The following is a 23,728-nucleotide window of genomic DNA, read 5'->3' on the forward strand; positions in this document are numbered from 1 at the left end:
ACACCACATCAGGGGCTGTGGCTCTGGCTGAGGCCACCTACACCACACCAGGGCCTGTGGCTGCTGGCTGAGGCCACCTACACCACACCAGGGCCTGTGGCTCTTGCTCAGGCCACTTACACCACACCAGGGCCTGTGGCTCTTGCTCAGGCCACTTACACCACACCAGGGCCTGTGGCTCTTACTCAGGCCACTTACACCACACCAGGGCCTGTGGCACTGGCTGAGGCCACTTAGACCACACCAGGGCCTGTGGCTGCTGGCTGAGGCCACTTACACCACACCAGGGTCTGTGGCTGCTGGCTGAGGCCACTTACACCACACCAAGGCCTGTGGCTCTTGCTCAGGCCACTCACATCACACCAGGCCCTGCGCTTCTGGCCGAGGCCATCTTCACCAAACCAGGCCCTGTGCTCCTTGCTGTGGCCATGTACAACACACCAGGCCCTGTGCTGGTTCCTGAGGCCATCTTCAACAATCCAGGGCCTGTGCTGTTGGATAAATGCCAAACTGAGCCTTTGGGTTAGGGTATTATGCAAACATGCAGGTATGGTTATGGCATTGTCTTCGTAACTTCAGGTACTTGCCACCTAATCACTTGAATCCATAAATTGAGACATTGTGCTGGAGCCAGCAGCTTACGGCCATACCACCCTGAGCACTCCCGACCTCGTCTGATCTCGGAAGCTAAGCAGGGCTGGGCTTGGTTAGTACTTGGATGGGAGACTGCTTGGGAATACCTGCTGCTGTGAGCCTTTCATTTTCATGTCATTGAACCGCTTTTGATCCAGAGAAGGGGTGTATTAAAAGACCAAAAGCAGCTGCCCATTAATGAGGGCACATTAACGACATTGCTTTTGGCTGTTTTCCAATGTCTTGTGCTGCTAGCTGATGCCACCTACACCACACCACGGCCTTATTTGCTGGCTGAGGCCACATACACCAAACCAGGGCCTTAGTTGCTATTGAGGCCACTTACACCACACCAGGGCCTGTGGCTCTTGCTCAGGCCACTTACACCACACCAGGGCCTGTGGCTCTTTCTCAGGCCACTCATATCACACCAGGCCCTGTGCTTCTGGCTGAGGCAACTTAGACCACACCACGGCCTGTGGCTGCTGGCTGAGGCCACTTACACCACACCAGGGCCTGTGGCTGCTGGCTGAGGCCATCTACACCACACCAGGGCCTGTGGCTGCTGGCTGAGGCGACTTACACCACACCAGGGCCCTTTTGCTGCTGGCTGAGGCCACTTACACCACACCAGTGCCTGTGGCTTCTGGCTGAGGCGACTTACACCACACCAGGGCCTGTGGCTGCTGGCTGAGGCCACTTACACCACACCAGGGCCTGTGGCTGCTGGCTTAGGCCACCTACACCACACCAGGGCCTTAGTTGCTATTGAGGCCAATTACACCACACCATGGTCTGTGGCTCTTGCTCAGGCCACTTACACCACACCAGGGCCTGTGGCACTGGCTGAGGCCACTTACACCACACCAGGGCCTGTGGCTGCTGGCTGAGGCCACTTACACCACACAAGGGCTTGTGGCTGCTGGCTGAGGCCACCTACACCACACCAGGGCCTGTGGCTCTTGCTCAGGCCACTTACACCACACCAGGGCCTGTGGCTCTTGCTCTGGCCACTTACACCACACCAGGGCCTGTGGCTCTTGCTCAGGCCACTCATATCACACCAGGCCCTGTGCTTCTGGCTGAGGCCATCTTCACCAAACCAGGCCCTGTGCTGCTTGCTGTGGCCATGTACAACACACCAGGCCCTGTGCTGTTTCCTGAGGCCATCTTCAACAATCCAGGGCCTGTGCTGTTGGATAAATGCCAAACTGAGCCTTTGGGTTAGGGTATTATGCAAACATGCAGGTATGGTTATAGGATTGTCTTCGTAACTTCAGGTACTTGCCACCTAATCACTTGAATCCATAAATTGAGACATTGTGCTGGGCCCAGCAGCTTACGGCCATACCACCCTGAGCACGCCCGACCTCGTCTGATCTCGGAAGCTAAGCAGGGCTGGGCTATGTTAGTACTTGGATGGGAGACTGCCTGGGAATACCTGGTGCTGTAAGCCTTTGATTTTCATGTCATTGAACCGCTTTTGATCCAGAGAAGGGGTGTATTAAAAGACCAAAAGCAGCTGCCCATTAATGAGGGCACATTAACGACACTGCTTTTGGCTCTTTTCCAATGTCTTGTGCTGCTAGCTGATGCCACCTACACCACACCAGGGCCTGAGTGACCGGCTGGGGCCACTTACACCACATCAGGGCCTGTGGCTCTGGCTGAGGCCACTTACACCACACCAGGGCCTGTGGCTGCTGGCTGAGGCCAGTTACACCACACCAGAGCCTGTGGCTGCTGGCTGAAGCCACTTACACCACACCAGGGCCTTAGTTGCTATTGAGGCCACTTACACCACACCAGGGCCTGTGGCTGCTGGCTGAGGCCACCTACACCACACCAGGGCCTGTGGCTGCTGGCTGAGGCCACTTACACCACACCAGGGCCTGTGGCTGCTGGCTGAAGCCACTTACACCACACCAGGGCCTTAGTTGCTATTGAGGCCACTTACACCACACCAGGGCCTGTGGCTGCTGGCTGAGGCCACCTACACCACACCAGGGCCCTTTTGCTGCTGGCTGAGGCCACTTATACCACACCAGTGCATGTGGCTGCTGGCTGAGGCCACTTACACCACACCAGGGCCTGTGGCTCTTGCTCAGGCCACTCACATCACACCAGGCCCTGCGCTTCTGGCCGAGGCCATCTTCACCAAACCAGGCCCTGTGGTTCTTGCTCAGGCCACTTACACCACACCAGGGCCTGTGGCTCTGGCTTAGGCCACTTACACCACACCAGGGCCTGTGGCTCTGGCTTAGGCCACTTACACCACACCAGGGCCTGTGGCACTGGCTGAGCCCACTTAGACCACACCAGGGCCTGTGGCTGCTGGCTGAGGCCACTCACACCACACCAGGGCCTGTGGCTGCTAGCTGAGGCCACTTACACCAAACCAGGGCCTGTGGCTGCTAGCTGAGGCGACTTACACCACACCAGGGCCCTTTTGCTGCTGGCTGAGGCCACTTACACCACACCAGTGACTGTGGCTTCTGGCTGAGGCGACTTACACCACACCAGGGCCTGTGGCTGCTGGCTGATGCCACCTACACCACACCATGGTCTGAGTGACCGGCTGAGGCCACTTACACCACATCAGGGCCTGTGGCTGCTGGCTGAGGCCAGTTACACCACACCAGAGCCTGTGGCTGCTGGCTGAAGCCACTTACACCACACCAGGGCCTTAGTTGCTATTGAGGCCACTTACACCACACCAGGGCCTGTGGCTGCTGGCTGAGGCCACCTACACCACACCAGGGCCCTTTTGCTGCTGGCTGAGGCCACTTACACCACACCAGTGCCTGTGGCTGCTGGCTGAGGCCACTTACACCACACCAGGGCCTGTGGCTCTTGCTCAGGCCACTCACATCACACCAGGCCCTGCGCTTCTGGCCGAGGCCATCTTCACCAAACCAGGCCCTGTGGTTCTTGCTCAGGCCACTTACACCACACCAGCGCCTTATTTGCTATTGAGGCCACTTACACCACACCAGGGCCTGTGGCACTTGCTCAGGCCACTTACACCACACCAGGGCCTGTGGCACTTGCTCAGGCCACTTACACCACACCAGGGCCTGTGGCTGCTGGCTGAGGCCACTTACACCACACCAGGGCCTGTGGCTCTTGCTCAGGCCACTTACACCACACCAGGGCCTGTGGCTGCTGGCTGAGGCCACTTACACCACACCAGGGCCTGTGGCTGCTGGCTGAGGCCACCTACACCACACCAGGGCCTGTGGCTGCTGGCTGAGGCCACCTACACCACACCAGGGCCTGTGGCTGCTGGCTGAGGCCACTTACACCACACCAGTGCCTGTGGCTTCTGGCCGAGGCGACTTACACCACACCAGGGCCTGTGGCTGCTGGCTGAGGCCACTTACACCACACCAAGGCCTGTGGCTCTTGCTCAGGCCACTCACATCACACCAGGCCCTGCGCTTCTGGCCGAGGCCATCTTCACCAAACCAGGCCCTGTGCTCCTTGCTGTGGCCATGTACAACACACCAGGCCCTGTGCTGGTTCCTGAGGCTATCTTCAACAATCCAGGGCCTGTGCTGTTGGATAAATGCCAAACTGAGACTTTGGGTTAGGGTATTATGCAAACATGCAGGTATGGTTATACCATTGTCTTCGTAACTTCAGGTACTTGCCACCTAATCACTTGAATCCATAAATTGAGACATTGTGCTGGAGCCAGCAGCTTACGGCCATACCACCCTGAGCACGCCTGACCTCGTCTGATCTCGGAAGCTAAGCAGGGCTGGGCTTGGTTAGTACTTGGATGGGAGACTGACTGGGAATACCTGGTGCTGTAAGCCTTTGATTTTCATGTCATTGAACCGCTTTTGATCCAGAGAAGGGGTGTATTAAAAGACCAAAAGCAGCTGCCCATTAATGAGGGCACATTAACGACACTGCTTTTGGCTGTTTTCCAATGTCTTGTGCTGCTAGCTGATGCCACCTACACCACACCAGGGCCTGAGTGACCGGCTGGGGCCACTTACACCACATCAGGGCCTGTGGCTCTGGCTGAGGCCACTTACACCACACCAGGGCCTGTGGCTGCTGGCTGAGGCCAGTTACACCACACCAGAGCCTGTGGCTGCTGGCTGAAGCCACTTACACCACACCAGGGCCTTAGTTGCTATTGAGGCCACTTACACCACACCAGGGCCTGTGGCTGCTGGCTGAGGCCACCTACACCACACCAGGGCCTGTGGCTGCTGGCTGAGGCCACTTACACCACACCAGGGCCTGTGGCTGCTGGCTGAAGCCACTTACACCACACCAGGGCCTTAGTTGCTATTGAGGCCACTTACACCACACCAGGGCCTGTGGCTGCTGGCTGAGGCCACCTACACCACACCAGGGCCTGTGGCTGCTGGCTGAGGCCACTTATACCACACCAGTGCATGTGGCTTCTGGCTGAGGCCACTTACACCACACCAGGGCCTGTGGCTGCTGGCTGAGGCCACTTACACCACACCAGGGCCTGTGGCTCTTGCTCAGGCCACTCACATCACACCAGGCCCTGCGCTTCTGGCCGAGGCCATCTTCACCAAACCAGGCCCTGTGGTTCTTGCTCAGGCCACTTACACCACACCAGGGCCTGTGGCTCTGGCTTAGGCCACTTACACCAAACCAGGGCCTGTGGCTCTGGCTTAGGCCACTTACACCACACCAGGGCCTGTGGCACTGGCTGAGCCCACTTAGACCACACCAGGGCCTGTGGCTGCTGGCTGAGGCCACTCACACCACACCAGGGCCTGTGGCTGCTAGCTGAGGCCACTTACACCAAACCAGGGCCTGTGGCTGCTTGCTGAGGCCATCTTCACCAAACCAGGCCCTGTGCTGCTTGCTGTGGCCATGTAAAACACACCAGGTCCTGTGCTGGTTCTTGAGGCCATCTTCAACAATCCAGGGCCTGTGCTGTTGGATAAATGCCAAACTGAGCCTTTTGGTTAGGGTATTATGCAAACATGCAGGTATGGTTATAGGATTGTCTTCGTAACTTCAGGTACTTGCCACCTAATCACTTGAATCCATAAATTGAGACATTGTGCTGGGGCCAGCAGCTTACGGCCATACCACCCTGAGCACGCCTGACCTCGTCTGATCTCGGAAGCTAAGCAGGGCTGGGCTTGGTTAGTACTTGGATGGGAGACTGCCTGGGAATACCTGGTGCTGTAAGCCTTTCATTTTCATGTCATTGAACCGCTTTTGATCCAGAGAAGGGGTGTATTAAAAGACCAGAAGCAGCTCCCCATTAATGAGGGCACATTAACGACATTGCTTTTGGCTGTTTTCCAATGTCTTGTGCTGCTAGCTGATGCCACCTACACCACACCAGGGCCTGAGTGACCGGCTGGGGCCACTTACACCACATCAGGGCCTGTTGCTCTGGCTGAGGCCACTTACACCACACCAGGGCCTGTGGCTGCTGGCTGAGGCCACCTACACCACACCAGGGCCTTAGTTGCTATTGAGGCCAATTACACCACACCAGGGTATGTGGCTCTTGCTCAGGCCACTTACACCACACCAGGGCCTTAGTTGCTATTGAGGCCACTCACATCACACCAGGGCCTGTGGCTCTGGCTTAGGCCACTTACACCACACCAGGGCCTGTGGCACTTGCTCAGGCCACTTACACCACACCAGGGCCTGTGGCTGCTGGCTGAGGCCACTTACACCACACCAGGGCCTGTGGCTCTTACTCAGGCCACTTACACCACACCAGGGCCTGTGGCACTGGCTGAGGCCACTTAGACCACACCAGGGCCTGTGGCTGCTGGCTGAGGCCACTTACACCACACCAGGGTCTGTGGCTGCTGGCTGAGGCCACTTACACCACACCAAGGCCTGTGGCTCTTGCTCAGGCCACTCACATCACACCAGGCCCTGCTCTTCTGGCCGAGGCCATCTTCACCAAACCAGGCCCTGTGCTCCTTGCTGTGGCCATGTACAACACACCAGGCCCTGTGCTGGTTCCTGAGGCCATCTTCAACAATCCAGGGCCTGTGCTGTTGGATAAATGCCAAACTGAGCCTTTGGGTTAGGGTATTATGCAAACATGCAGGTATGGTTATGGCATTGTCTTCGTAACTTCAGGTACTTGCCACCTAATCACTTGAATCCATAAATTGAGACATTGTGCTGGAGCCAGCAGCTTACGGCCATACCACCCTGAGCACTCCCGACCTCGTCTGATCTCGGAAGCTAAGCAGGGCTGGGCTTGGTTAGTACTTGGATGGGAGACTGCTTGGGAATGCCTGCTGCTGTAAGCCTTTCATTTTCATGTCATTGAACCGCTTTTGATCCAGAGAAGGGGTGTATTAAAAGACCAAAAGCAGCTGCCCATTAATGAGGGCACATTAACGACATTGCTTTTGGCTGTTTTCCAATGTCTTGTGCTGCTAGCTGATGCCACCTACACCACACCACGGCCTTATTTGCTGGCTGAGGCCACATACACCAAACCAGGGCCTTAGTTGCTATTGAGGCCACTTACACCACACCAGGGCCTGTGGCTCTTGCTCAGGCCACTTACACCACACCAGGGCCTGTGGCTCTTTCTCAGGCCACTCATATCACACCAGGCCCTGTGCTTCTGGCTGAGGCAACTTAGACCACACCACGGCCTGTGGCTGCTGGCTGAGGCCACTTACACCACACCAGGGCCTGTGGCTGCTGGCTGAGGCCATCTACACCACACCAGGGCCTGTGGCTGCTGGCTGAGGCGACTTACACCACACCAGGGCCCTTTTGCTGCTGGCTGAGGCCACTTACACCACACCAGTGCCTGTGGCTTCTGGCTGAGGCGACTTACACCACACCAGGGCCTGTGGCTGCTGGCTGAGGCCACTTACACCACACCAGGGCCTGTGGCTGCTGGCTTAGGCCACCTACACCACACCAGGGCCTTAGTTGCTATTGAGGCCAATTACACCACACCATGGTCTGTGGCTCTTGCTCAGGCCACTTACACCACACCAGGGCCTGTGGCACTGGCTGAGGCCACTTACACCACACCAGGGCCTGTGGCTGCTGGCTGAGGCCACTTACACCACACAAGGGCTTGTGGCTGCTGGCTGAGGCCACTTACACCACACCAGGGCCTGTGGCTCTTGCTCAGGCCACTTACACCACACCAGGGCCTGTGGCTCTTGCTCTGGCCACTTACACCACACCAGGGCCTGTGGCTGCTGGCTGAGGCGACTTACACCACACCAGGGCCCTTTTGCTGCTGGCTGAGGCCACTTACACCACACCAGTGCCTGTGGCTTCTGGCTGAGGCGACTTACACCACACCAGGGCCTGTGGCTGCTGGCTGAGGCCACTTACACCACACCAGGGCCTGTGGCTGCTGGCTTAGGCCACCTACACCACACCAGGGCCTTAGTTGCTATTGAGGCCAATTACACCACACCATGGTCTGTGGCTCTTGCTCAGGCCACTTACACCACACCAGGGCCTGTGGCACTGGCTGAGGCCACTTACACCACACCAGGGCCTGTGGCTGCTGGCTGAGGCCACTTACACCACACAAGGGCTTGTGGCTGCTGGCTGAGGCCACCTACACCACACCAGGGCCTGTGGCTCTTGCTCAGGCCACTTACACCACACCAGGGCCTGTGGCTCTTGCTCTGGCCACTTACACCACACCAGGGCCTGTGGCTCTTGCTCAGGCCACTCATATCACACCAGGCCCTGTGCTTCTGGCTGAGGCCATCTTCACCAAACCAGGCCCTGTGCTGCTTGCTGTGGCCATGTACAACACACCAGGCCCTGTGCTGTTTCCTGAGGCCATCTTCAACAATCCAGGGCCTGTGCTGTTGGATAAATGCCAAACTGAGCCTTTGGGTTAGGGTATTATGCAAACATGCAGGTATGGTTATAGGATTGTCTTCGTAACTTCAGGTACTTGCCACCTAATCACTTGAATCCATAAATTGAGACATTGTGCTGGGCCCAGCAGCTTACGGCCATACCACCCTGAGCACGCCCGACCTCGTCTGATCTCGGAAGCTAAGCAGGGCTGGGCTATGTTAGTACTTGGATGGGAGACTGCCTGGGAATACCTGGTGCTGTAAGCCTTTGATTTTCATGTCATTGAACCGCTTTTGATCCAGAGAAGGGGTGTATTAAAAGACCAAAAGCAGCTGCCCATTAATGAGGGCACATTAACGACACTGCTTTTGGCTCTTTTCCAATGTCTTGTGCTGCTAGCTGATGCCACCTACACCACACCAGGGCCTGAGTGACCGGCTGGGGCCACTTACACCACATCAGGGCCTGTGGCTCTGGCTGAGGCCACTTACACCACACCAGGGCCTGTGGCTGCTGGCTGAGGCCAGTTACACCACACCAGAGCCTGTGGCTGCTGGCTGAAGCCACTTACACCACACCAGGGCCTTAGTTGCTATTGAGGCCACTTACACCACACCAGGGCCTGTGGCTGCTGGCTGAGGCCACCTACACCACACCAGGGCCTGTGGCTGCTGGCTGAGGCCACTTACACCACACCAGGGCCTGTGGCTGCTGGCTGAAGCCACTTACACCACACCAGGGCCTTAGTTGCTATTGAGGCCACTTACACCACACCAGGGCCTGTGGCTGCTGGCTGAGGCCACCTACACCACACCAGGGCCCTTTTGCTGCTGGCTGAGGCCACTTATACCACACCAGTGCATGTGGCTGCTGGCTGAGGCCACTTACACCACACCAGGGCCTGTGGCTCTTGCTCAGGCCACTCACATCACACCAGGCCCTGCGCTTCTGGCCGAGGCCATCTTCACCAAACCAGGCCCTGTGGTTCTTGCTCAGGCCACTTACACCACACCAGGGCCTGTGGCTCTGGCTTAGGCCACTTACACCACACCAGGGCCTGTGGCTCTGGCTTAGGCCACTTACACCACACCAGGGCCTGTGGCACTGGCTGAGCCCACTTAGACCACACCAGGGCCTGTGGCTGCTGGCTGAGGCCACTCACACCACACCAGGGCCTGTGGCTGCTAGCTGAGGCCACTTACACCAAACCAGGGCCTGTGGCTGCTAGCTGAGGCGACTTACACCACACCAGGGCCCTTTTGCTGCTGGCTGAGGCCACTTACACCACACCAGTGACTGTGGCTTCTGGCTGAGGCGACTTACACCACACCAGGGCCTGTGGCTGCTGGCTGATGCCACCTACACCACACCATGGTCTGAGTGACCGGCTGAGGCCACTTACACCACATCAGGGCCTGTGGCTGCTGGCTGAGGCCAGTTACACCACACCAGAGCCTGTGGCTGCTGGCTGAAGCCACTTACACCACACCAGGGCCTTAGTTGCTATTGAGGCCACTTACACCACACCAGGGCCTGTGGCTGCTGGCTGAGGCCACCTACACCACACCAGGGCCCTTTTGCTGCTGGCTGAGGCCACTTACACCACACCAGTGCCTGTGGCTGCTGGCTGAGGCCACTTACACCACACCAGGGCCTGTGGCTCTTGCTCAGGCCACTCACATCACACCAGGCCCTGCGCTTCTGGCCGAGGCCATCTTCACCAAACCAGGCCCTGTGGTTCTTGCTCAGGCCACTTACACCACACCAGGGCCTTATTTGCTATTGAGGCCACTTACACCACACCAGGGCCTGTGGCACTTGCTCAGGCCACTTACACCACACCAGGGCCTGTGGCACTTGCTCAGGCCACTTACACCACACCAGGGCCTGTGGCTGCTGGCTGAGGCCACTTACACCACACCAGGGCCTGTGGCTCTTGCTCAGGCCACTTACACCACACCAGGGCCTGTGGCTGCTGGCTGAGGCCACTTACACCACACCAGGGCCTGTGGCTGCTGGCTGAGGCCACCTACACCACACCAGGGCCTGTGGCTGCTGGCTGAGGCCACCTACACCACACCAGGGCCTGTGGCTGCTGGCTGAGGCCACTTACACCACACCAGTGCCTGTGGCTTCTGGCTGAGGCGACTTACACCACACCAGGGCCTGTGGCTGCTGGCTGAGGCCACTTACACCACACCAAGGCCTGTGGCTCTTGCTCAGGCCACTCACATCACACCAGGCCCTGCGCTTCTGGCCGAGGCCATCTTCACCAAACCAGGCCCTGTGCTCCTTGCTGTGGCCATGTACAACACACCAGGCCCTGTGCTGGTTCCTGAGGCTATCTTCAACAATCCAGGGCCTGTGCTGTTGGATAAATGCCAAACTGAGACTTTGGGTTAGGGTATTATGCAAACATGCAGGTATGGTTAAAGCATTGTCTTCGTAACTTCAGGTACTTGCCACCTAATCACTTGAATCCATAAATTGAGACATTGTGCTGGAGCCAGCAGCTTACGGCCATACCACCCTGAGCACGCCCGACCTCGTCTGATCTCGGAAGCTAAGCAGGGCTGGGCTTGGTTAGTACTTGGATGGGAGACTGACTGGGAATACCTGGTGCTGTAAGCCTTTCATTTTCATGTCATTGAACCGCTTTTGATCCAGAGAAGGGGTGTATTAAAAGACCAAAAGCAGCTGCCCATTAATGAGGGCACATTAACGACACTGCTTTTGGCTGTTTTCCAATGTCTTGTGCTGCTAGCTGATGCCACCTACACCACACCAGGGCCTGAGTGACCGGCTGGGGCCACTTACACCACATCAGGGCCTGTGGCTCTGGCTGAGGCCACTTACACCACACCAGGGCCTGTGGCTGCTGGCTGAGGCCAGTTACACCACACCAGAGCCTGTGGCTGCTGGCTGAAGCCACTTACACCACACCAGGGCCTTAGTTGCTATTGAGGCCACTTACACCACACCAGGGCCTGTGGCTGCTGGCTGAGGCCACCTACACCACACCAGGGCCTGTGGCTGCTGGCTGAGGCCACTTACACCACACCAGGGCCTGTGGCTGCTGGCTGAAGCCACTTACACCACACCAGGGCCTTAGTTGCTATTGAGGCCACTTACACCACACCAGGGCCTGTGGCTGCTGGCTGAGGCCACCTACACCACACCAGGGCCCTTTTGCTGCTGGCTGAGGCCACTTATACCACACCAGTGCATGTGGCTTCTGGCTGAGGCCACTTACACCACACCAGGGCCTGTGGCTCTTGCTCAGGCCACTCACATCACACCAGGCCCTGCGCTTCTGGCCGAGGCCATCTTCACCAAACCAGGCCCTGTGGTTCTTGCTCAGGCCACTTACACCACACCAGGGCCTGTGGCTGCTGGCTGAGGCCACTTACACCACACCAGGGCCTGTGGCTGCTGGCTGAGGCCACTTACACCACACCAGGGCCTTAGTTGCTATTGAGGCCAATTACACCACACCATGGTCTGTGGCTCTTGCTCTGGCCACTTACACCACACCAGGGCCTGTGGCACTGGCCGAGGCCACTTACACCACACCAGGGCCTGTGGCTGCTGGCTGAGGCCACTTACACCACACAAGGGCTTGTGGCTGCTGGCTGAGGCCACCTACACCACACCAGGGCCTGTGGCTGCTGGCTGAGGCCACCTACACCACACCAGGGCCTGTGGCTCTTGCTCAGTCCACTTACACCACACCAGGGCCTGTGGCTCTTGCTCAGGCCACTTACACCACACCAGGGCCTGTGGCTCTTGCTCAGGCCACTCATATCACACCAGGCCCTGTGCTTCTGGCTGAGGCCACTTAGACCACACCAGGGCCTGTGGCTGCTGGCTGAGGCCAATTACACCACACCAGGGTCTGTGGCTCTTGCTCAGGCCACTTACACCACACCAGGGCCTGTGGCACTGGCTGAGGCCACTTACACCACACCAGGGCCTGTGGCTGCTGGCTGAGGCCACTTACACCACACCAGGGCCTGTGGCTGCTGGTTGAGGCCACTTACACCACACTAGGGCCTGTGGCTGCTGGCTGAGGCCACCTACACCACACCAGGGCCTGTGGCTGCTGGCTGAGGCGACTTACACCACACCAGGGCCCTTTTGCTGCTGGCTGAGGCCACTTACACCACACCAGTGCCTGTGGCTTCTGGCTGAGGCCACTTACACCACACCAGGGCCTGTGGCTGCTGGCTGAGGCCACTTACACCACACCAAGGCCTGTGGCTCTTGCTCAGGCCACTCACATCACACCAGGCCCTGCGCTTCTGGCCGAGGCCATCTTCACCAAACCAGGCCCTGTGCTGCTTGCTGTGGCCATGTACAACACACCAGGCCCTGTGGTGGTTCCTGAGGCCATCTTCAACAATCCAGGGCCTGTGCTGTTGGATAAATGCCAAACTGAGCCTTTGGGTTAGGGTATTATGCAAACATGCAGGTATGGTTATAGGATTGTCTTCGTAACTTCAGGTACTTGCCACCTAATCACTTGAATCCATAAATTGAGACATTCTGCTGGTGCCAGCAGCTTACGGCCATACCACCCTGAGCACGCCCGACCTCGTCTGATCTCGGAAGCTAAGCAGGGCTGGGCTTGGTTAGTACTTGGATGGGAGACTGCCTGGGAATACCTGGTGCTGTAAGCCTTTCATTTTCATGTCATTGAACCGCTTTTGATCCAGAGAAGGGGTGTATTAAAAGACAAAAAGCAGCTGCCCATTAATGAGGGCACATTAACGACACTGCTTTTGGCTGTTTTCCAATGTCTTGTGCTGCTAGCTGATGCCACCTACACCACACCAGGGCCTGAGTGACCGGCTGTGGCCACTTACACCACATCAGGGCCTGTGGCTCTGGCTGAGGCCACTTACACCACACCAGGGCCTGTGGCTGCTGGCTGAGGCCAGTTACACCACACCAGAGCCTGTGGCTGCTGGCTGAAGCCACTTACACCACACCAGGGCCTGTGGCTCTGGCTGAGGCCACTTACACCACACCAGAGCCTGTGGCTGCTGGCTGAAGCCACTTACACCACACCAGGGCCTTAGTTGCTATTGAGGCCACTTACACCACACCAGGGCCTGTGGCTGCTGACTGAGGCCACCTACACCACACCAGGGCCTGTGGCTGCTGGCTGAGGCCATTTACACCACACCAGTGCCTGTGGCTTCTGGCTGAGGCCACTTACACCACACCAGGGCCTGTGGCTGCTGGCTGAGGCCACTTACACCACACCAGGGCCTGTGGCTCTTGCTCAGGCCACTCACATCACACCAGGCCCTGCGCTTCTGGCCGAGGCCATCTTCACCAAACCAGGCCCTGTGGTTCTTGCTCAGGCCACTTACACCACACCAGGGCCTTATTTGCTATTGAGGCCACTTACACCACACCAGGGCCTGTGGCTCTGGCTTAGGCCACTTACACCACATCAGGGCCTGTGGCACTTGCTCAGGCCACTTACACCACACCAGGGCCTGTGGCTGCTGGCTGAGGCCACTTACACCACACCAGGGCCTGTGGCTGTTGCTCAGGCCACTTACACCACACCAGGGCCTGTGGCACTGGCTGAGGCCACTTAGACCACACCAGGGCCTGTGGCTGCTGGCTGAGGCCACTCACACCACACCAGGGCCTGTGGCTGCTAGCTGAGGCCACTTACACCACACCAGGGCCTGTGGCTGCTGGCTGAGGCCACTTACACCACACCAGGGCCTGTGGCTGCTGGCTGAGGCCACCTACACCACACCAGGGCATTAGTTGCTATTGAGGCCAATTACACCACACCAGGGTCTGTGGCTCTTGCTCAGGCCACTTACACCACACCAGGGCCTGTGGCTCTTGCTCAGACCACTTACACCACACCAGGGCCTGTGGCTGCTGGCTGAGGCCACTTACACCACACCAGGGCCTGTGGCTGCTGGCTGAGGCCACCTACACCACACCAGGGCCTGTGGCTGCTGGCTGGGGCCACTTACACCACATCAGGGCCTGTGGCTCTGGCTGTGGCCACTTACACCACACCAGGGCCTGTAACTGCTGGCTGAGGCCAGTTACACCACACCAGAGCCTGTGGCTGCTGGCTGAAGCCACTTACACCACACCAGGGCCTTAGTTGCTATTGAGGCCACTTACACCACACCAGGGCCTGTGGCTGCTGGCTGAGGCCACCTACACCACACCAGGGCCTGTGGCTGCTGGCTGAGGCCACTTACACCACACCAGGGCCTGTGGCTGCTGGCTGAAGCCACTTACACCACACCAGGCCCTGTGCTTCTGGCCGAGGCCATCTTCACCAAACCAGGCCCTGTGCTGCTTGCTGTGGCCATGTACAACACATCAGGCCCTGTGCTGGTTCTTCAGGCCATCTTCAACAATCCAGGGCCTGTGCTGTTGGATAAATGCCAAACTGAGCCTTTGGGTTAGGGTATTATGCAAACATGCAGGTATGGTTATAGGATTGTCTTCGTAACTTCAGGTACTTGCCACCTAATCACTTGAATCCATAAATTGAGACATTGTGCTGGGGCCAGCAGCTTACGGCCATACCACCCTGAGCACGCCCGACCTCGTCTGATCTCGGAAGCTAAGCAGGGCTGGGCTTGGTTAGTACTTGGATGGGAGACTACCTGGGAATACCTGGTGCTGTAAGACTTTCAATTTCATGTCATTGAACCGCTTTTGATCCAGAGAAGGGGTGTATTAAAAGACCAAAAGCAGCTCCCCATTAATGAGGGCACATTAATGACATTGCTTTTGGCTGTTTTCCAATGTCTTGTGCTGCTAGCTGATGCCACCTACACCACACCACGGCCTTATTTGCTGGCTGAGGCCACATACACCAAACCAGGGCCTTAGTTGCTATTGAGGCCAATTACACCACACAAGGGCCTGTGGCTGCTGGCTGAGGCCACTTACACCACACCAGGGCCTGTGGCTCTTGCTCAGGCCACTCACATCACACCAGGCCCTGCGCTTCTGGCTGAGGCCACCTACACCACACCAGGGCCTGTGGCTGCTGACTGAGGCGACTTACACCACACCAGGGCCCTTTTGCTGCTGGCTGAGGCCACTTACACCACACCAGTGCCCGTGGCTACTGGCTGAGGCGACTTACACCACACCAGGGCCTGTGGCTGCTGGCTGAGGCCACTTACACCACACCAAGGTCTGTGGCTCTTGCTCAGGCCACTCACATCACACCAGGCCCTGCGCTTCTGGCCGAGGCCATCTTCACCAAACCAGGCCCTGTGCTGCTTGCTGTGGCCATGTACAACACACCAGGCCCTGTGCTGGTTTCTGAGGCCATCTTCAACAATCCAGGGCCTGTGCTGTTGGATAAATGCCAAACTGAGCCTTTGGGTTAGGGTATTATGCAAACATGCAGGTATGGTTATAGGATTGTCTTCGTAACTTCAGGTACTTGCCACCTAATCACTAGAATCCATAAATTGAGACATTGTGCTGGGGCCAGCAGCTTACGGCCATACCACCCTGAGCACGCCCGACCTCGTCTGATCTCGGAAGCTAAGCAGGGCTAGGCTTGGTTAGTACTTGGATGGGAGACTGCCTGGGAATACCTGGTGCTGTAAGCCTTTGATTTTCATGTCATTGAACCGCTTTTGATCCATAGAAGGGGTGTATTAAAAGACCAAAAGCAGCTGCCCATTAATGAGGGCACATTAACGACACTGCTTTTGGCTGTTTTCCAATGTCTTGTGCTGCTAGCTGATGCCACCTACACCACACCACGGCCTTATTTGCTGGCTGAGGCCACATACACCAAACCAGGGCCTTAGTTGCTATTGAGGCCAATTACACCACACAAGGGCCTGTGGCTGCTGGCTGAGGCCACTTACACCACACCAGGGCCTGTGGCTGCTGGCTGAGGCCACCTACACCACACCAGGGCCTTAGTTGCTATTGAGGCCAATTACACCACACCAGGGTCTGTGGCTCTTGCTCAGGCCACTTACACCACACCAGGGCCTGTGGCACTGGCTGAGGCCACTTACACCACACCAGGGCCTGTGGCTGCTGGCTGAGGCCACCTACACCACACCAGGGCCTTAGTTGCTATTGAGGCCAATTACACCACACAAGGGCCTGTGGCTGCTGGCTGAGGCCACCTACACCACACCAGGGCCTGTGGCTGCTGGCTGAGGCCACTTACACCACACCAGGGCCCTTTTGCTGCTGGCTGAGGCCACTTACACCACACCAGGGCCTGTGGCTGCTGGCTGAGGCCACTTACACCACACCAGGGCCTGTGGCTGCTGGCTGAGGCCACTTACACCACACCAGGGCCTGTGGCTCTTGCTCAGGCCACTCACATCACACCAGGCCCTGCGCTTCTGGCCGAGGCCATCTTCACCAAACCAGGCCCTGTGGTTCTTGCTCAGGCCACTTACACCACACCAGGGCCTGTGGCTCTGGCTTAGGCCAATTACACCACACCAGGGTCTGTGGCTCTTGCTGAGGCCACTTACACCACACCAGGGCCTGTGGCTGCTGGCTGATGCCACTTACACCACACCAGGGCCTGTGGCTGCTGGCTGAGACCACCTACACCACACCAGGGCCTGTGGCTGCTTGCTGAGGCGACTTACACCACACCAGGGCCTGTTGCTGCTGGCTGAGGCCACTTACACCACACCAGTGCCTGTGGCTTCTGGCTGAGGCGACTTACACCACACCAGGGCCTGTTGCTGCTGGCTGAGGCCACTTACACCACACCAGGGCCTGTGGCTGCTGGCTCAGGCCACTCATATCAAACCAGGTCCTGTGCTTCTGGCCGAGGCCATCTTCACCAAACCAGGCCCTGTGCTGCTAGCTGAGGCGACTTACACCACATCAGGGCCTTTGGCTCTGGCTGAGGCCACTTACACCACACCAGGGCCTGTGGCTGCTGGCTGAGGCCAGTTACACCACACCAGGGCCTGTGGCTGCTGGCTGAGGCCACATACACCACACCAGGGCCTTAGTTGCTATTGAGGCCAATTACACCACACCAGGGTCTGTGGCTCTTGCTCAGGCCACTCACATCACACCAGGCCCTGCGCTTCTGGCCACTTACGCCACACCAGGGCCTGTGGCTGCTGGCTGAGGCCACTTACACCATACCAGGGCCTGTGGCTGTTGGCTGAGTCCACTTACACCACACCAGAGCCTTAGTTGCTATTGAGGCCACTTACACCACATCAGGGCCTGTTGCTCTGGCTGAGGCCAGTTACACCACAACAGGGCCTGTGGCTGCTGGCTGAGGCCACATACACCACACCAGGGCCTTAGTTGCTATTGAGGCCATTTACACCACACCAGGGTCTGTGGCTCTTGCTCAGGCCACTTACACCACACCAGGGCCTGTGGCACTGGCTCAGGCCGCTTAGACCACACCAGGGCCTGTGGCTGCTGGCTGAGGCGACTTACACCACACCAGGGCCTGTGGCTGCTGGCTGAGGCCACTTACACCACACCAGGGCCTGTGGCTCTTGCTCAGGCCACTCACATCACACCAGGCCCTGCGCTTCTGGCCGAGGCCATCTTCACCAAACCAGGCCCTGTGCTGCTAGCTGTGGCCATGTACAACACACCAGGCCCTGTGCTGGTTCCTGAGGCCATCTTCAACAATCCAGGGCCTGTGCTGTTGGATAAATGCCAAACTGAGCCTTTGGGTTAGGGTATTATGCAAACATGCAGGTATGGTTATAGCATTGTCTTCGTAACTTCAGGTACTTGCCACCTAATCACTTGAATCCATAAATTGAGACATTGTGCTGGGGCCAGCAGCTTACGGCCATACCACCCTGAGCACGCCCGACCTCGTCTGATCTCGGAAGCTAAGCAGGGCTGGGCTTGGTTAGTACTTGGGTGGGAGACTGCCTGGGAATACCTGGTGCTGTAAGCCTTTGATTTTCATGTCATTGAACCGCTTTTGATCCAGAGAAGGGGTGTATTAAAAGACCAGAAGCAGCTCCCCATTAATGAGGGCACATTAACGACATTGCTTTTGGCTGTTTTCCAATGTCTTGTGCTGCTAGCTGATGCCACCTACACCAAACCAGGGCCTGAGTGACCGGCTGGGGCCACTTACACCACACCAGGGCCTGTGGCTGCTGGCTGAGGCCACCTACACCACACCAGGGCCTTAGTTGCTATTGAGGCCAATTACACCACACCAGGGTATGTGGCTCTTGCTCAGGCCACTTACACCACACCAGGGCCTTAGTTGCTATTGAGGCCAATTACACCACACCAGGGCCTGTGGCTCTTGCTCAGGCCACTCATATCACACCAGGCCCTGTGCTTCTGGCTGAGGCCACTTAGACCACACCAGGGCCTGTGGCTGCTGGCTGAGGCCAATTACACCACACCAGGGTCTGTGGCTCTTGCTCAGGCCACTTACACCACACCAGGGCCTGTGGCTGCTGGTTGAGGCCACTTACACCACACCAGGGCCTGTGGCTGCTGGCTGAGGCCACCTACACCACACCAGGGCCTGTGGCTGCTGGCTGAGGCGACTTACACCACACCAGGGCCCTTTTGCTGCTGGCTGAGGCCACTTACACCACACCAGTGCCTGTGGCTGCTGGCTGAGGCGACTTACAAAACACCAGGGCCTGTGGCTGCTGGCTGAGGCCACTTACACCACACCAAGGCCTGTGGCTCTTGCTCAGGCCACTCACATCACACCAGGCCCTGCGCTTCTGGCCGAGGCCATCTTCACCAAACCAGGCCCTGTGCTGCTTGCTGTGGCCATGTACAACACACCAGGCCCTGTGCTGGTTCCTGAGGCCATCTTCAACAATCCAGGGCCTGTGCTGTTGGATAAATGCCAAACTGAGCCTTTGGGTTAGGGTATTATGCAAACATGCAGGTATGGTTATAGGATTGTCTTCGTAACTTCAGGTACTTGCCACCTAATCACTTGAATCCATAAATTGAGACATTCTGCTGGTGCCAGCAGCTTACGGCCATACCACCCTGAGCACGCCCGACCTCGTCTGATCTCGGAAGCTAAGCAGGGCTGGGCTTGGTTAGTACTTGGATGGGAGACTGCCTGGGAATACCTGGTGCTGTAAGCCTTTCATTTTCATGTCATTGAACCGCTTTTGATCCAGAGAAGGGGTGTATTAAAAGACCAAAAGCAGCTGCCCATTAATCAGGGCACATTAACGACACTGCTTTTGGCTGTTTTCCAATGTCTTGTGCTGCTAGCTGATGCCACCTACACCACACCAGGGCCTGAGTGACCGGCTGGGGCCACTTACACCACATCAGGGCCTGTGGCTCTGGCTGAGGCCACTTACACCACACCAGGGCCTGTGGCTGCTGGCTGAGGCCAGTTACACCACACCAGAGCCTGTGGCTGCTGGCTGAAGCCACTTACACCACACCAGGGCCTTAGTTGCTATTGAGGCCACTTACACCACACCAGGGCCTGTGGCTGCTGGCTGAGGCCACCTACACCACACCAGGGCCTGTGGCTGCTGGCTGAGGCCATTTACACCACACCAGGGCCTGTGGCTGCTGGCTGAAGCCACTTACACCACACCAGGGCCTTAGTTGCTATTGAGGCCACTTACACCACACCAGGGCCTGTGGCTGCTGGCTGAGGCCACCTACACCACACCAGGGCCCTTTTGCTGCTGGCTGAGGCCACTTACACCACACCAGTGCCTGTGGCTTCTGGCTGAGGCCACGTACACCACACCAGGGCCTGTGGCTGCTGGCTGAGGCCACTTACACCACACCAGGGCCTGTGGCTCTTGCTTAGGCCACTCACATCACACCAGGCCCTGCGCTTCTGGCCGAGGCCATCTTCACCAAACCAGGCCCTGTGGTTCTTGCTAAGGCCACTTACACCACACCAGGGCCTTATTTGCTATTGAGGCCACTTACACCACACCAGGGCCTGTGGCTCTGGCTTAGGCCACTTACACCACACCAGGGCCTGTGGCACTTGCTCAGGCCACTTACACCACACCAGGGCCTGTGGCTGCTGGCTGAGGCCACTTACACCACACCAGGGCCTGTGGCTCTTGCTCAGGCCACTTACACCACACCAGGGCCTGTGGCACTGGCTGAGGCCACTTAGACCACACCAGGGCCTGTGGCTGCTGGCTGAGGCCACTCACACCACACCAGGGCCTGTGGCTGCTAGCTGAGGCCACTTACACCACACCAGGGCCTGTGGCTGCTGGCTGAGGCCACCTACACCACACCAGGGCATTAGTTGGTATTGAGGCCAATTACACCACACCAGGGTCTGTGGCTCTTGCTCAGGCCACTTACACCACACCAGGGCCTGTGGCTCTTGCTCAGGCCACTTACACCACACCAGGGCCTTTGGCTGCTGGCTGAGGCCACCTACACCACACCAGGGCATTAGTTGCTATTGAGGCCAATTACACCACACCAGGGTCTGTGGCTCTTGCTCAGGCCACTTACACCACACCAGGGCCTTTGGCTCTTGCTCAGGCCACTTACACCACACCAGGGCCTGTGGCTGCTGGCTGAGGCCACTTACACCACACCAGGGCCTGTGGCTGCTGGCTGAGGCCACCTACACCACACCAGGGCCTGTGGCTGCTGGCTGAGGCCACCTACACCACACCAGGGCCTGTGGCTGCTGGCTGAGGCCACTTACACCACACCAGTGCCTGTGGCTTCTGGCTGAGGCCACTTACACCACACCAGGGCCTGTGGCTGCTGGCTGAGGCCACTTACACCACACCAAGGCCTGTGGCTCTTGCTCAGGCCACTCACATCACACCAGGCCCTGCGCTTCTGGCCGAGGCCATCTTCACCAAACCAGGCCCTGTGCTCCTTGCTGTGGCCATGTACAACACACCAGGCCCTGTGCTGGTTCCTGAGGCCATCTTCAACAATCCAGGGCCTGTGCTGTTGGATAAATGCCAAACTGAGCCTTTGGGTTAGGGTATTATGCAAACATGCAGGTATGGTTATAGCATTGTCTTCGTAACTTCAGGTACTTGCCACCTAATCACTTGAATCCATAAATTGAGACATTGTGCTGGGGCCAGCAGCTTACGGCCATACCACCCTGAGCACACCCGACCTCGTCTGATCTCGGAAGCTAAGCAGGGCTGGGCTTGGTTAGTACTTGGATGGGAGACTGCCTGGGAATACCTGGTGCTGTAAGCCTTTGATTTTCATGTCATTGAACCGCTTTTGATCCAGAGAAGGGGTGTATTAAAAGACCATAAGCAGCTCCCCATTAATGAGGGCACATTAACGACATTGCTTTTGGCTGTTTTCCAATGTCTTGTGCTGCTAGCTGATGCCACCTACACCACACCAGGGCCTGAGTGACCGGCTGGGGCCACTTACACCACACCAGGGCCTGTGGCTGCTGGCTGAGGCCACCTACACCACACCAGGGCCTTAGTTGCTATTGAGGCCAATTACACCACACCAGGGTATGTGGCTCTTGCTCAGGCCACTTACACCACACCAGGGCCTTAGTTGCTATTGAGGCCAATTACACCACACCAGGGCCTGTGGCTCTTGCTCAGGCCACTCATATCACACCAGGCCCTGTGCTTCTGGCTGAGGCCACTTAGACCACACCAGGGCCTGTGGCTGCTGGCTGAGGCCAATTACACCACACCAGGGTCTGTGGCTCTTGCTCAGGCCACTTACACCACACCAGGGCCTGTGGCACTGGCTGAGGCCACTTACACCACACCAGGGCCTGTGGCTGCTGGCTGAGGCCACTTACACCACACCAGGGCCTGTGGCTGCTGGTTGAGGCCACTTACACCACACCAGGGCCTGTGGCTGCTGGCTGAGGCCACCTACACCACACCAGGGCCTGTGGCTGCTGGCTGAGGCGACTTACACCACACCAGGGCCCTTTTGCTGCTGGCTGAGGCCACTTACACCACACCAGTGCCTGTGGCTTCTGGCTGAGGCGACTTACACCACACCAGGGCCTGTGGCTGCTGGCTGAGGCCACTTACACCACACCAAGGCCTGTGGCTCTTGCTCAGGCCACTCACATCACACCAGGCCCTGCGCTTCTGGCCGAGGCCATCTTCACCAAACCAGGCCCTGTGCTGCTTGCTGTGGCCATGTACAACACACCAGGCCCTGTGCTGGTTCCTGAGGCCATCTTCAACAATCCAGGGCCTGTGCTGTTGGATAAATGCCAAACTGAGCCTTTGGGTTAGGGTATTATGCAAACATGCAGGTATGGTTATAGGATTGTCTTCGTAACTTCAGGTACTTGCCACCTAATCACTTGAATCCATAAATTGAGACATTCTGCTGGTGCCAGCAGCTTACGGCCATACCACCCTGAGCACACCTGACCTCGTCTGATCTCGGAAGCTAAGCAGGGCTGGGCTTGGTTAGTACTTGGATGGGAGACTTCCTGGGAATACCTGGTGCTGTAAGCCTTTGATTTTCATGTCATTGAACCGCTTTTGATCCAGAGAAGGGGTGTATTAAAAGACCAAAAGCAGCTGCCCATTAATGAGGGCACATTAACGACACTGCTTTTGGCTGTTTTCCAATGTCTTGTGCTGCTAGCTGATGCCACCTACACCACACCAGGGCCTGAGTGACCGGCTGGGGCCACTTACACCACATCAGGGCCTGTGGCTCTGGCTGAGGCCACTTACACCACACCAGGGCCTGTGGCTGCTGGCTGAGGCCAGTTACACCACACCAGAGCCTGTGGCTGCTGGCTGAAGCCACTTACACCACACCAGGGCCTTAGTTGCTATTGAGGCCACTTACACCACACCAGGGCCTGTGGCTGCTGGCTGAGGCCACCTACACCACACCAGGGCCTGTGGCTGCTGGCTGAGGCCATTTACACCACACCAGGGCCTGTGGCTGCTGGCTGAAGCCACTTACACCACACCAGGGCCTTAGTTGCTATTGAGGCCACTTACACCACACCAGGGCCTGTGGCTGCTGGCTGAGGCCACCTACACCACACCAGGGCCCTTTTGCTGCTGGCTGAGGCCACTTACACCACACCAGTGCCTGTGGCTTCTGGCTGAGGCCACTTACACCACACCAGGGCCTGTGGCTGCTGGCTGAGGCCACTTACACCACACCAGGGCCTCTGGCTCTTGCTCAGGCCACTCACATCACACCAGGCACTGCGCTTCTGGCCGAGGCCATCTTCACCAAACCAGGCCCTGTGGTTCTTGCTAAGGCCACTTACACCACACCAGGGCCTTATTTGCTATTGAGG

At 57.8% G+C, this 23,728-nt stretch overlaps 8 non-coding genes and 6 pseudogenes across 8 annotated transcripts; all 14 read left to right on the forward strand.

Moving 5' to 3' along the window:
* Positions 1–636: 636 nt before the first annotated feature.
* Positions 637–755, forward strand: LOC146581072 (5S ribosomal RNA; annotated as a pseudogene).
* A 1,215-nt stretch (positions 756–1,970) lies between these two features.
* On the forward strand, positions 1,971–2,089 carry LOC146581073 (5S ribosomal RNA; annotated as a pseudogene).
* Positions 2,090–4,335: 2,246 nt separating this feature from the next.
* Positions 4,336–4,454, forward strand: LOC146581074 (5S ribosomal RNA; annotated as a pseudogene).
* A 1,256-nt stretch (positions 4,455–5,710) lies between these two features.
* LOC146581075 (5S ribosomal RNA) lies at positions 5,711–5,829 on the forward strand. Its single transcript, XR_014891996.1, has one exon. It is a non-coding gene; the product is annotated as a 5S ribosomal RNA (ribosomal RNA).
* A 975-nt stretch (positions 5,830–6,804) lies between these two features.
* On the forward strand, positions 6,805–6,923 carry LOC146581076 (5S ribosomal RNA; annotated as a pseudogene).
* Positions 6,924–8,613: 1,690 nt separating this feature from the next.
* Positions 8,614–8,732, forward strand: LOC146581077 (5S ribosomal RNA; annotated as a pseudogene).
* Positions 8,733–10,978: 2,246 nt separating this feature from the next.
* Positions 10,979–11,097, forward strand: LOC146581078 (5S ribosomal RNA). The gene has a single exon (XR_014891951.1). It is a non-coding gene; the product is annotated as a 5S ribosomal RNA (ribosomal RNA).
* A 1,929-nt stretch (positions 11,098–13,026) lies between these two features.
* Positions 13,027–13,145, forward strand: LOC146581079 (5S ribosomal RNA). Its single transcript, XR_014891831.1, has one exon. It is a non-coding gene; the product is annotated as a 5S ribosomal RNA (ribosomal RNA).
* Positions 13,146–15,031: 1,886 nt separating this feature from the next.
* On the forward strand, positions 15,032–15,150 carry LOC146581080 (5S ribosomal RNA). Its single transcript, XR_014892006.1, has one exon. It is a non-coding gene; the product is annotated as a 5S ribosomal RNA (ribosomal RNA).
* Positions 15,151–15,972: 822 nt separating this feature from the next.
* Positions 15,973–16,091, forward strand: LOC146581081 (5S ribosomal RNA; annotated as a pseudogene).
* Positions 16,092–18,284: 2,193 nt separating this feature from the next.
* On the forward strand, positions 18,285–18,403 carry LOC146581082 (5S ribosomal RNA). Its single transcript, XR_014891956.1, has one exon. It is a non-coding gene; the product is annotated as a 5S ribosomal RNA (ribosomal RNA).
* Positions 18,404–19,461: 1,058 nt separating this feature from the next.
* Positions 19,462–19,580, forward strand: LOC146581083 (5S ribosomal RNA). Its single transcript, XR_014891832.1, has one exon. It is a non-coding gene; the product is annotated as a 5S ribosomal RNA (ribosomal RNA).
* Positions 19,581–21,544: 1,964 nt separating this feature from the next.
* LOC146581084 (5S ribosomal RNA) lies at positions 21,545–21,663 on the forward strand. Its single transcript, XR_014891856.1, has one exon. It is a non-coding gene; the product is annotated as a 5S ribosomal RNA (ribosomal RNA).
* Positions 21,664–22,800: 1,137 nt separating this feature from the next.
* LOC146581085 (5S ribosomal RNA) lies at positions 22,801–22,919 on the forward strand. The gene has a single exon (XR_014891904.1). It is a non-coding gene; the product is annotated as a 5S ribosomal RNA (ribosomal RNA).
* Positions 22,920–23,728: the final 809 nt, after the last annotated feature.

This window comes from Mchenga conophoros, linkage group LG3 (genome assembly GCF_057382185.1).
Source record: "Mchenga conophoros isolate Kocher_MC1m ecotype Shallow Benthic linkage group LG3, M_conophoros_male_GT1.1, whole genome shotgun sequence".
Classification (NCBI taxonomy): domain Eukaryota; kingdom Metazoa; phylum Chordata; class Actinopteri; order Cichliformes; family Cichlidae; genus Mchenga; species Mchenga conophoros.